Genomic DNA, 13003 nt, shown 5'->3' with positions numbered 1-13003 from the left:
CCGGCATGCTCTCTCTCAAAGAAGAAATGAAGCAGCATCTAAAGGAACACCTTTGAGAAGTGTTTATCTTTAATCACAACCACAGTGAAACAAAATAGTAAAAAATTAAATATCTTGGAATTTTCTTAGAGATTGTTCTACTACACGGAATCTATACATCATTGGTTTAAAAATTGCGTAATAAAAGTTATAGCTGCTTAATGCAGAAAAGTTTGGAAAACATTGAATAACACTCAGAAAAAAAAGTATTCCTGTTACTTAAAGATAATCACTGATGGTTCTGGCATATGCCCCTCTAGTACCTTTTCATATCCTTTAAAGTAAAATTGGTATCATTCTGGACACACAATTTTGCATCCTTTTTTCATTGATTATATCAAAGTTTCTGATATCAATAAATATTGCAGGAAATTTTTAATGCCTGTGCAGTATTCTATCTGGGTGAACTGACCAAATACCTGACTGCTGATCCTTTTGGTTGTTTTAACTATTTGATATTGTTAATAATGATTATAATGAATAATGTTGCATTAATAAAAATCATTCTATAGGAACTTTTATATACAACTCTGATTTTCTCAATATTCCTAGAACAGCAATTTCTGATCTAAACATTTGTTCCTTTTAAGGCTTTTGATACATACTGTCAAAATGACAGGGCAGATTTGAAGACATGCTCTTGCTCAGTCATTTTAAACATATCACACAACTGGTATGTATCTCCTATATACAGGGAATAGTTTCAGGAAAAAAATCATTTTACATTGAGTCAAAACATTTAGATAGACCAGATCTTTATTTACTTCCGGCAAATGACATGTCCAAAGCTCAAAACACCAGTGTTATGTTATGCCCATTTAACAAAGTTGGCAGCGCATGATGCTAGTAAGAACAAGATGTTAGACTGAAGCCGGTATTGGCCAGTCAACTCTACACAGAGTAAAAACCATCCTTGGCCAACTGTCACACAAATTTGTACTCTTGGCCAAAGGGAAGGATGGGTGATGGAATGTGAATTACTCAGCACAACCCATGCTAGCTCTGGGTTAAGTAAGTCAAAGCACGTGTCCGATGATAGGTGTGTCATCTTCCTATAATAAACAGGACATCTGGCTAGAAAACAGGACTGAAACTTATGAGAAAATTAAAGCTCAACAATATTTAATAATTCTGTCAGTTATCAGTGATTCCTAGGAGAAGTGGTTAAAAAATTGCTGTGGAAAGTTGTACTCTATTGGCCAGATCTGATCTGAAATGCAGCTACCGTATTAGAGGGTGTCAGCATTTCAGCTGCACACCTTTATACTTCAAGCCCTCTTGATGCTAAGTAAGGGGCATGGATTTTTCTTTTTTAAAATTAAAAAAAACACCTTTATTTTGTATTGAGGTATAGCCAATTAACAAGGTTGTGATAGCTTCAGGTGAACAGCAAAGGGACTCAGCCGTACATATACATGTATCCATCCTCCTCCAAACTCCTCTCCCATTCAGGCTGCTGCATAACATTGAGCAGAATTCCATGTTTTATGCAGTAGGTCCTTGTTGGTTGTCCATTTTAAATACAGCAGTGTGTACAGGCAACCATAAGTTAAAGATATTAAGTCTGTGAGTCTCTTTCTGTTTTGTAAGTAAGTTCATTTGTATCACTTTTTAGATTCCACATATGAAAGATGTCATACAATATTTCTCCTTCTCTATCTGACTTACTTCACTCAGTATGACAGTCTCTAGGTCTATCCATGTTGTGGCAAGTGGTTATTATTTCATTTTTTTAATAGCTGAGTAATATTCCACTGTAGAAATGTACCACGTCTTTATGCATTCCTCTGTCGATGGATATTTAGGTTGCTTCCATGTCTTGGCTATTGTAAACAGTGCTGCAGTGAACACTGGGGTACACATATTTTCTTTCCAAATGAGAAGGCAATGGCAGCCCACTCCAGTACTCTTGCCTGGAAAATTCCATGGATGGAGGAGCCTGGTAGGCTGCACGGGTCACTAAGAGTCAGACACGACTGAGTGACTTCACTTTCACTTTTCACTTTCATGCACTGGAGAAGGAAATGGAAACCCACTCCAGTGTTCTTGCCTGGAAAATCCCAGGGACGCGGGAGCCTGGTGGGCTTCCGTCTATGAGGTCGCAAAGAGTCGGACACGACTGAAGAGACTTAGCAGCAGTAGCAGCAGCAGCATCCTTTCAGATCATGTTTTTCTCTGGATATAAGGGGCATGGATTTTTCATAAAGGTCATCTAGTCAGATGTCATTTTCATCAATAGTTGAAAGTTAATTTAGCATATTGGAATAGCAATGATTACGTCAACCATTCAAGAGAAGGAAGGGATCATTCTCAAGAAGGGAATGAAAAGACTAGGAAAAGGCAATGAAGTAGGAGGTCAGTGATGAATACTGGGCTGCCAGGAAGCAGCCACTTTGGAAGGTCCTGAGTTCACCTACACGTCTGAAAGTGAAAGTCGCGCAGTCATGTCTGACTCTGTGCGACCCCATGGACTATACCATCTATGGAATTCCCCAGGCCAGAATACTTGAGTGGGTAGCCTTTCCCTTCTCCAGGGGATCTTCCCAACTCAAGGACTGAACCCACGTTTCCTGCATCGCAGGCGGATTTTTTACCACCTGAGCCACCAGGGAAGCCCAAGAACACTGGAGTGGGTAGCCTATCCCTTCTCTAGTGGATCTTCCTGACCCTGGTTTGGTACAAACAGCTCAGCCTGTTGGAAGGAAGTAGTCTAACCCTATCTGCCCCAAGCAGTGCCAGCTCCAAGTAAAGGCATCTGCTTCTTGCGCACCAAAATGTGATTGTTGGAAAACAACCACTACCAACCCTATTGGCCTTCATTAAATCACAAAAGCATTTTGTTGTTCATTGTTCAGTCACTAAGTCGTGTCCAACTCTTTGCAACCCCATGGACTGCAGTATGCCAGGCTTCCTTCCCTGTCCTTCACTATCTCTCAAACTCAAGTCCATTGAGTTGGTGATGCCACCCAACCATCTCATCCTCTGTCACTCCCTTCTCCCACCCTCAATACAAAAGCTTCTTATAACAATTCACATATAGAATTATACATGAAAAAAGGAGAAATCACATATACATAGAATTCACATATAGAATTATATATGAAAAAAGGAGAATTCACATGTAGATAGAATTCACATATAGAACTAAATATGAAAAAAGAAGAAGTTCTCCCTTGAGTCTCCTTTTCACTCCTCCACTCTCAAATTCCATTTTCTGGAGGTAAAAACTATTGTGTTTAAATTTTTAGTCTTTACATGCCTATTTAGGAGTATTTTCTTTTCAAATGAGATTTTTTAGGAATTTAAAAAGACTGAATGGCTTGTCCCAGCTCCCTAATTATGTGGTTGACTCTACCTGGAACTGGTGCCACCCCAAATGACCTCTCTTTACTCTCCTCACTAGCAAGGAGGTTTTCCTCCGAAGAGGGATTGTTCCTCTCCCTGGCTCTCCATGTCTCCCAGATGCAGAGTTGATCAGAGCACAGTTACTAATGAAAGCAAAGCCTCTGAGAGCAGAGGAACTGAATGAAGGCCACTGCGAGCTTTACTCACGAGGGACAGCTCAGCAGCTTTTTCACTTCAAATTAAGATCCCTCCCCAGACTGGCCTCCCCAGCGGAGGACTAACCGCCCCCACAACACACACAAACACACCAAGTCTCTGCTCTCCTCCTCAACTGCTCCCACCCTGCCAGCCTTTCAGATAACCAGGTCAGCTGAATACATGGAGACAAAGGGGCAGTTCATATACTCCTATTTTGGCAGTTGAAATAACACTGCAAGTGCCAGGTCTTCACAGGATAAAGCCCTCTGTGCATGTCAAACACACCAACAGGGCTGCTGGGAGATGGGGGTTGCTCAATTGAGGGTCCAAGATGGACTTGGGTCCTGATAAAATTTTGAAACCATTATTTTTTATTTTATACTTTAGTAATATAAACAGATGGTTGCTATCCTTTATTAAGCAGGTATTCTACATACTCTCTTTCATTTAATCCTCACTCTGTAAAACAGATGGTTATCATTTCAGGCTTGTAGGTGAAAACATTGGCACTCAGGTTCTGTAACTCACCCAAGGCTACACGGCCAGGAAGTGGTGGGACTGGGACTTGAACTCAGGTTTGTCTGCTTCCAGAGGCCAGACCATCTCACTTTCTCAAGAATGGTGTTGTTTAATCACTAAGTCATGTCCAACTCTTTGTGACCTCATGGACTGCAGCCTGCCAGGCTCCTCTGTCCATGGGATTTTCCAGGCAAGAGTACTGGAGTGTGCCATTTCCTTCTCTGGAGGATCTTCCCGACCCAGAGATTGAACCAGAATCTCCTGCATTGGGAGGTGGGTTCTTTACCACTGAGCCACTAGGGAAGGCAGGGACTAAAAATTTCTATGGCTTCCAGGAACCACAGAAGGTTACAGTCTGGGAGCTGGAAGATAATCCAGTTTGTGCCTCCTCTCTGCCCCCTTTCAGCCCTCTCCACCTTGTTTCCTGGAATACAGCAGTAGCCTCATGGATAAGAAGCTGAGAAAACTTAGGATACCCACCTTTGCATTTGCTTTATGTTAAATGATGCAAATTTAAGGAAAGAAAAACTTTCTTGAAGTGGAAATGTGTGAGGAAAAATTATTTTTAAGGTGGTAAGAATAAATATTTAATTAGACAGTGTGACACTCAATTTCACCTGGCTCTGCAATGCCTCAGACAATAAAACAAGCCCTTGTCAACAGGGCTAATTACAGACTACTAAATTACTTTTATTAAAACCCTCTGGAATATTAAAAATGAGGGATGCGGTAACATGGCATTGAAGAATAGCCCTAGACTGGCAATCTGGGTGCTAATCCTGACTCAGCCACTAATAACTCCTAATGTTAATTTGCATGCTGTATACAGTTGACAAAGTGTTTTCACATACTTTCTATATTAGTTGGGTGACCTCAGGCAAATCACTAACTCTTGGTGTCCCATGTCAAAATCTGGAAATGAGAATACTGAATCATCTGAAGTCCTCTTTACTTCTAATGTCCTATGGGAGGAGGACATGTTTCTTAGGATCTTTACAAATGTATCTGTAAACAAATCAGATGATTCTGGCTCAGAAAAATTACGCTTTCTGTTCAGCTTCTGAGAGATGTTACCTGACTATTTCAGGTATAGCTCATAAGATGTTTGCTGCCAGCTAGTTGGCTCAGCTTCTGGAGGGTACTATATGGAGGCCTTGCATTAGATTCCTACATAGGAACTTTCTTCTGTTCAACAGCTAACTGCCATGCCTAACTTCAGTCAATCATCTTACACACATAACTCCAAAAAGTAGGTGGGCTTACAGAAAGGACTTAAGGAAATCCTTCCTCACAATGCATTCATTCTCAGGACAATCACGTACCCAGGAATATTATAAATATCATTCTCGGTTCTAAGACATGCAAATCCTTCCTTCAAGTCTTGCCACTTCCCAGATATTTTAATGTTCCTAAAATTAGGATGCACCTTAAATTCAACATATATATTTTGATCTGGTAGTGTTAAATGAATTTACTAAAAGCTGCTGGTAAACTGGCAGTGTGTCTTAGAATCAAGGAAATGTAGTGCTGTAAAAGTAAAACACAGACCACACAGACTTAGGTCTAATTTGGTTCAAATCATGTCCCTCTCCTTGATCCTAACAATTACACTCAGTGACAACTGAATAGGCAACATATAAGACACTGGTATTTTAGTTTCCCAAGAGCAGCAGTTTAAAAGGCATTCCATCATTATCTCATAAAATGCTGGTATGGATTTCAAAGGCAAATTAACCCATATAAAAACCACTGGGATGCTCTGAAAATGTCCTATCCCATGGCAAATTGCAAAGGGAACATTTTACTCACACCCTCCTGATCTATCTAGCCTTGACACATTTTCTTGCTTCTTAGTTCACCACCCTCCACCCCAGTAAATATCGCTGATTCCCAAAATACACTCAACCCAGGAGGAGCAGCTCTCCAGCACAGCTGTCTGCTCCGGCCCTGCCCGGGTATTTCGGTGAGCTATGCGACAGAGAGCGGACCACACAGAAGGAATGTAACGCTCAGGCCCCATGGTTCCCATCGGCCCACAGGCAGGTGCATCCCGCCAAACCCCAGACTGGCATTTGAAACAGAAGAAACTGCACTGCTACATGGGGGCAGTAGTCTTCCTGAACTTCATCTCTATGTTTAAAACTAGGGCGACAGCCGTCCTTGCTACTGTAAACTAATCTGATGGGCATGGGGGTGGGGAGTGGCTCTGAGCAGGCTGCCAATAGGCCATGATTGAGCAAAGTCAAGGAGCTAAATTGTTATTCCTCACTGTTTGTAAGCCAGAAACTCCAAATCTGTGTGTCCTTCGGCATGATGTTTAGAACCGAACCATCTACTCCTTTTGAGCCTGAAGTCAATAAAACCTGAGCTGTTTCTACAGTTTAACTGACTGATATTTAGACATAGTTTCTGACAGTACACTAAAATCTGAAAGCCAAAACAAAACAAAAAAAGAATCAAAGGAAGTTGACAATGAGGTACACACAGTAAGTAGTTAGGAGCCTTCGAGTTGAGGCACGTTGATTAAGAGCTTTTGGCTATGGGCACCAACTCTGACTTCAGCCCTATTTCTCCCGGAAAAGAAAACAATTTGGCCTCCTCCTCTGTTCCAAGATCAGGGAATGCATGATGGGCAGGTGGATGGGTAGCAAACATAACCCCGGGGAATTGTTCACATATGCTAGAACCCCTATCAGGTGACAGCTCCCAGAGAGACTCACAGCTGCAGCAAGCAGGGGGTGCAAGCCTCAGACCAATACCAGCGAGAAACCTCAGTTTTCTTCCTCCTTGTCAGCTCTGCACCTTACCTGAAAACTCAGACTCACTCACCCAGTTGGCTACCCCTTGGAAGTTACAGGTATTAAAGATCAAGTCCTGCCACAACCCTTCAACATACAAACAGTAAGTACTTGCTATGGATATCAGGCCTGTTTCCAAACCTTCCATTATTACACCAGGTTGTACTGCGGGGGCGTGGGGGCCGGTGAAGTGAGGAAAAGCATTTTAGAGTACTGCAAGATGCTTATTCACAACACCACACTGGAAGCGCAGGAACTTCAGCTCCCAAACGCAACCCTTCTCCCCCCTCCCTCCAGTCCCTCTCCACCGCGCCCGCCAAAGCCAGAGCTCAGCCCACTGGAAGGCCACCGTGCACCGGCGGGTGTTCACTGAACAGTAGCTGATCACGGTGATGGGGCCGGAAAGCCCCACACGCAATCAGCAGCTAGTAAGAACTGTCCAGACCTGCCTCCCCACGCCAGCCGGGGCAGGAGCGTGTGGGTAGGAAACCTGAGGCCCCGAGGTTTGGGCAGGTACAACGTCCCCCCCTCCCCCAAGTCTGCCCGCTCTCTCTCCCTTGTCACTCTTTTTCTGGCATATCACGGGAAAACCGGGGAGGCCGGTGATGTCAGGCCCAAGAGGAGTAAGGAGAAGGGACAAGGGCGAAGGGGAGGCAGTGTTTTTTTTTGGGGGGGGGGCGGGAATCTGTCCAGAGCGGAGGTGCGGTAGCGCCGCATCTCGCGGGGAAGAACCCCCCAGGTGGGTCTGGAGGGAGAAAAGGGGAGGCCTGACCGCCGAGGCCGCGGGGAGCCCGGGAGAGGGGAATGGAGGAAGGGAGGCGCGGGCATGGGGGAGATGCGGTTGGGGGGCGCGGGGGCGCGGTTCGGGAGGCGAAGGGGGCAGCTCGGTTCCCCTCCCCCAGCCCGGGCCCGGGCCTCCCGCTGACTCAGCCCCACGGCGTCGTTCGCCTCGGCCCGGACTCACAGTGCGCGAGGTGGCTCCGGCAGAGGCGGCGGGGGAGGGGGGCAGGCGGTGGGAGTGGGGGACGCTGCGGCTGAGACTGCGGCTCCGGCCGGCGGCTCCGGGGCGGAGGGTCCTAGTAGAGGCCGCCGCGGTCTCCGGCTTCAACGCACAGACTGCGGGGGAAGAGAGCACTGCGCAGGCGCGATGCGGCCGCCGCTGTCAGTCCGAGCGGGGCGGGGCCAGGGGACCCGCCGTCTCCAAGGCAACTGGTTGGCGAAGGAAGGAGAGCCCGTACCTCCACCTTGTCTTAGCAACGGCGACGGGAGGTGGGGTGGGGGGCGACGAGAACAGCCCTTCTAAGTTGCCACAGCAACAAGGAGAGACCACCGTCTCATAAATTTACGGCGGTATCGAGGGAACGCGCTCACCTTGTCACCACGGCAACCGGGAACAGCCCCTTCCTTTTTCCTTAGCAACAGGGTAACAATTCCTCCGCCCTAACTGAGGACAGAAGGAACAAGCACTTAAACCTGATTCCATAGTAGCCAGATGACGGATTCTTATCTGTCTCACGGCTACTGCAAAGGAGAAAGAGAATATTTCTTCTTTTTCAGCAACACGAGAGTGCAAAGGTTGGGTTTTCTTTTCTCTCTTGGTTTATGCTTTTCAATAGCAGTGTGTTACTCTAATATCCAAATTCAATTTTCCTTTACTTGTGTTAACCATTCCTTTCCGTCTCTTATCAGAAAGTCAGTACTTTTACCCCCAAATGGAGCTAGCAAAATCATCTATACACACTAGTTTTTTTTTTCTTTTTCTTTCTTTTTTTTTTTTACCAAGCTTATTGTCTCTCTCCCAATGCATTTGTAAAAACGAATCCTGTTTCTTCATCTTGCCTACTAGCTGGTTTAGATTCTACCCCCTCATAACTAGCTCCCTCTTTGATGTATTCATTGGTGTTCCTGAATTCCCTGTTCTAGGTCAGTTTTTGTGGATCTCCCCAGTTCTTCTAGATCCTTCTTCCTGTCCACACCACTATCGTTGTCCTCCAGTGCTCTGCCCCAGGCTCCCTATGCTCACCTGTTTGTGATGTCCTCAGCTTGGTTCTCTTTGTGCAAATTACTTCTGGGTCTCCCTCGCTCAACCCTGACTCCCATGGGTATCTTAACGTCACCTCTGTACCCAGTTTGTACATACCTCCTTTCATGACACACATCTTATAGTGTTGACCTTCATTTGCGCGTGTCTCTTCAATCAGACTATGTGCCCCTTATGGGCAGTATTTCTGTCTTATTCACCTGCTCCCTCAGCATCTAGCACTGAATGTGAAACAAACAGTAAGTGTTTATGGAATTGGATCAAGTGAAGACAAAGGTTTTCTTCAAAGTTTCTTCAAAGATCTTCTTTGACCTCACATAAATGGGTGAAAGGAATCAAAAGATTATAAAACTTAAAAATTCTTTCTTACTTTCTCTGGCTTAACTGCCTCAGAGTCTCCATCAACATTTTCCTTACCTTTACACATATTTAGTCTTTTTTTTTTTGGCCACACCGTGTGGCATGCAGAACTTACCTAACTAGGAATCAAATCCATGCCCCCTCCAGTGAAAGGGCAGAATCTTAACCACTGGACCACCAGGGAAGTCCTACACATATTTGATCTTTAAGTTCTACTGCTACTATTACATTCCTGTCTCACTCCTTTTGCTCTTCATCTTTCTGCCAAAACTCTAGTCATCTATTAATTGAACTGGCATTCTCTATTTCCTGATTTCTCACCTGTAGCTAGTCTCCCTTCTACACCCTCCCTAATGTTTCCACTAAATAGTTTTTCTCACACAGTACTGACCTCCTCAATGACTCTCATCACCCTCTATAATCAGTGCAGGCTCTTCATGCCTTACTATTCTGCCATTCCTAACCCAGCTGAAACTGAGCACTCTTGGTGAAGATCATTGGATTCTGCTGGGTTTGTTGACATGCTGCATTCTCTTCGAATGACTCAGAAGTAAGAATTGATAGGCAAACATTCTTTTCTGAGTCTCCCTGTATAACTCCCAGAGATTCCACCCCAGGACTATGGGTGTCAAAGCACTCTGACTAAGTCCATTTACTCAGGGGAGAAGGAGAAGGCAGCCGACTACAAAGTGAGTAGTAAAAGAGAGAGGCACAATATATGGTGAGTCAAGACTGTCTCCGCCCATCCAAGTCGATTCTCAGAAAGGAGAGGGTTTCTTGTAGAGGGTAATTCCCAGGACAAATCAGGGCATTAGGACAGGAAAATGTTCTAGAAAGAGAAAACTTTTTCTGCCACAGAGTTGCAGACTTGAAGCCTTTCCTAACTGTATCTAAAGGGTACCTGGGTGCCACAAAGACAAAGGGGAAATTTTCAGACTCCGTTTATTTTGTTTCTCCATTGTGAAGTTCCAGCTCATCTCTATGGTTGTAGGTGTGGACTTGGGTGGTACAGATGGCCCTGAGTAATCCTGAGAAGAGATTGAGATTCTAGTAACTCCACCCATTCATCACACATGGCATAAAAGACCATTCTACAGTTTCTGTATACCCTTCACCCAGATTCTCCACATTTTTACCATGTACCAGTTAAAACAAATCATTGCTGAAAAACAAATCACTTTAATTTAGCAGTTTAAAACAACAACCGTTTCATTATCTCTGTTTGTGTGGGATGGGAATTCAGGAAGGGCTCAGCTGGGTGGTTACAGTCCAGATGGCAGCTGGAACTTAAACTACAGGGGGCTGGCTAGACAACCCTCTCCATATTGTCTCGGAGCTAATTTTCTCACTACATATTCGGTAGCTGTAGGTTTCAAGGGTGAATATTATAGTGAGAGATAAGCTGCATCCCTTCTTATAACCTAGCCTCAGACATCACTTCTACCGTATCTATCTAATAATAAAGAAAGGGAACATAAACTCTACCTCAAATGGAAGCAATGTCCAAGTCACATAATAAGAGCATGTGAGTGAGAGATATTGTTGAATCATCTTTGGAAAATGCAATCTGCCACACCCTACCATCTAATGACAAGAATTAACACCCCGCTCAATGCAAAATACACTCATCACTTACCTCAAGACCCCCACGTTTCATTCCATGACAACACCAACTTGAAGTCCAGGATCTCATCATCTAACTCAGGGCTCAGTGTGGGTTTGGCTCTTCAGGTCCAATTCTTGGTATCACTCCTTGAGTACCAGGCCCCTTGATTTGAAAACCTGTAAAGTAAAGAGAAACATCATCTGCCTTAATGTCCCTAGCATATACTAGTGGCACAGACATAGGATAATTGCTATGGACATTATCATTTCAAAAAGAAGGAAAACAGACTGCACACACAGCAGTTACTAGTTCCTAGTGATTCTGAAATCCAATGGACACACGTTGCCAGTTTCTGGTTTAGGGCTCAGACCCACTCCCATTTATTTATTTATATCAATGTTAACAGGGACTTGTTTCCCCTGGTGGATTACAATCCTTCCTTCTCATGTGTTTTGATGTTGAATTTGTCATAGATTTGTCTAATGGAAGAAACTTCAAGTTGGCTCCTGTATCCTTTGGATTTGTCCCCAGCATTCTTTGAACATTCCCTTGCTTTTGGACACAAGATGTTCCGGGCTCATCTTGTACTTTCCCTCCCTCAGCCCTGGAATTGGCCATTCACCAGGGCGTCTTGAGTCCTCTTGACTTTTTGACATTTCTTTTCTTTTTCCATTCTTCCTTGCTCCCAAAATCTGCCCTTAACCATCCTTGGAATTTCCATCTCATTTCCTTTTCTCCTTCCTCTATACATACTTCCTGAGTGGCTTCAGCTATTCCTGTGACTTCTGAATTTGTATCTCCAGCCCCATCAGTCCTTCCAGCTGTGATAATTATATATGTAATTGCCTTCTAGACACCTCCAACCCTGTGTCCCACAGTCATCTCAAACTCAGTGGGCTTAAGTTACACTTATTTACCCTTCCTCCCTCAAAACCCCAACTTCCCTATATTCCCTATTATTGTTAATGACATCACTATTCAAGAAAAACCTGAGGGTGGTCTTAACCCACATCTTCTCCCCAACTCCCTACACCAGAACCATTTTCCAATACTATTAATTCTATTATATATATGTATATATCAGTTCAGTTCAGTTCAGTCGCTCAGTCATGTCCAACTCTTTGTGACCCCATGAACCGCAGCACGCCAGGCCTCCCTGTCCATCACCAACTCCCGGAGTTTACTCAAACTCATGTCCATTGAGTCGGTAATGCCCTCCAACAATCTCATCCTCTGTTATCCCCTTCTCCTCCTGCCCTCAATCTTTCCCAGCATCAGGGTCTTTTCCAATGAGTCAGCTCTTCCCATCAGGTGGCCAAAGTATTGGAGTTTCTGCTTCAACATCAGTCCTTCCAGTGAATACCCAGGACTGATCTCCTTTAGGATGGACTGGTTCAATCTCCTTGCAGTCCAAGGGACTCTCAAGAGTCTTCTCCAACATCACAGTTCAAAAGCATCAATTCTTCTGCACTCAGCTTTCTTTATAGTCCAACTCTCACATCCATACATGTCTATTGGAAAAACTATAGCCTTGACTAGATGGACCTTTGTTGGCAAAGTAATGTCTCTGCCTTTTAATATGCTGTTCAGGTTGGTCATAACTTTCCTTCCAAGGAGTAAGTGTCTTTTAATTTCATGACTGCAATCACCATCTGCAGTGATTTTGGAGTCCAGAAAAATAAAGTCAGCCACTGTTCCACTGTTTCCCCATCTACTTGCTATGAAGTGATGGGACCAGATGCCATGATCTTCGTTTTCTGAATGTTGAGCTTTAAGCCAACTTTTTCACTCTCCTCTTTCACTTTCATCAAGAGACTCTTTAGTTCTTCTTCACTTTCTGCCATAAGGGTGGTATCATCTGCATATCTGAGGTTATTGATATTTCTCCTGGCAATCTTGATTCCAACTTGTGCTTCATTCAGCCCAGCGTTTCTCATGATGTACTCTGTATATAAGTTAAATAAGCACGGTGACAATATACAGCTTTGACATACTCCTCTTCCTATTTGGAACCAATCTGTTGTTCCATGTCCAGTTCTAACTGTTGTTTCCTGACCTGCATACAGATTTCTCAAGATGTAGGTCAGGTGGTCTGGT

At 44.1% G+C, this 13003-nt stretch overlaps 1 protein-coding gene across 2 annotated transcripts in view; it reads right to left on the bottom strand.

Annotated features, from left to right (window-relative positions):
- The window catches only part of MAPRE3 (microtubule associated protein RP/EB family member 3), a 56743-nt gene extending 48733 nt beyond the window's left edge, over positions 1-8010 (bottom strand). For both annotated transcript variants that reach the window (XM_065928757.1, XM_065928758.1), the window contains exon 1: positions 7864-8010. The gene's annotated coding sequence lies outside the window, so the exon portion shown is untranslated. The remainder of the gene's footprint in view (positions 1-7863) is intronic.
- Positions 8011-13003: the final 4993 nt, after the last annotated feature.

The sequence above is a fragment of the Muntiacus reevesi genome, chromosome 3, assembly GCF_963930625.1.
Source record: "Muntiacus reevesi chromosome 3, mMunRee1.1, whole genome shotgun sequence".
Classification (NCBI taxonomy): domain Eukaryota; kingdom Metazoa; phylum Chordata; class Mammalia; order Artiodactyla; family Cervidae; genus Muntiacus; species Muntiacus reevesi.
The sequence above is the reverse complement of the archived record's forward strand: the minus strand, read 5'-3'. Positions and strand labels throughout refer to the sequence as shown.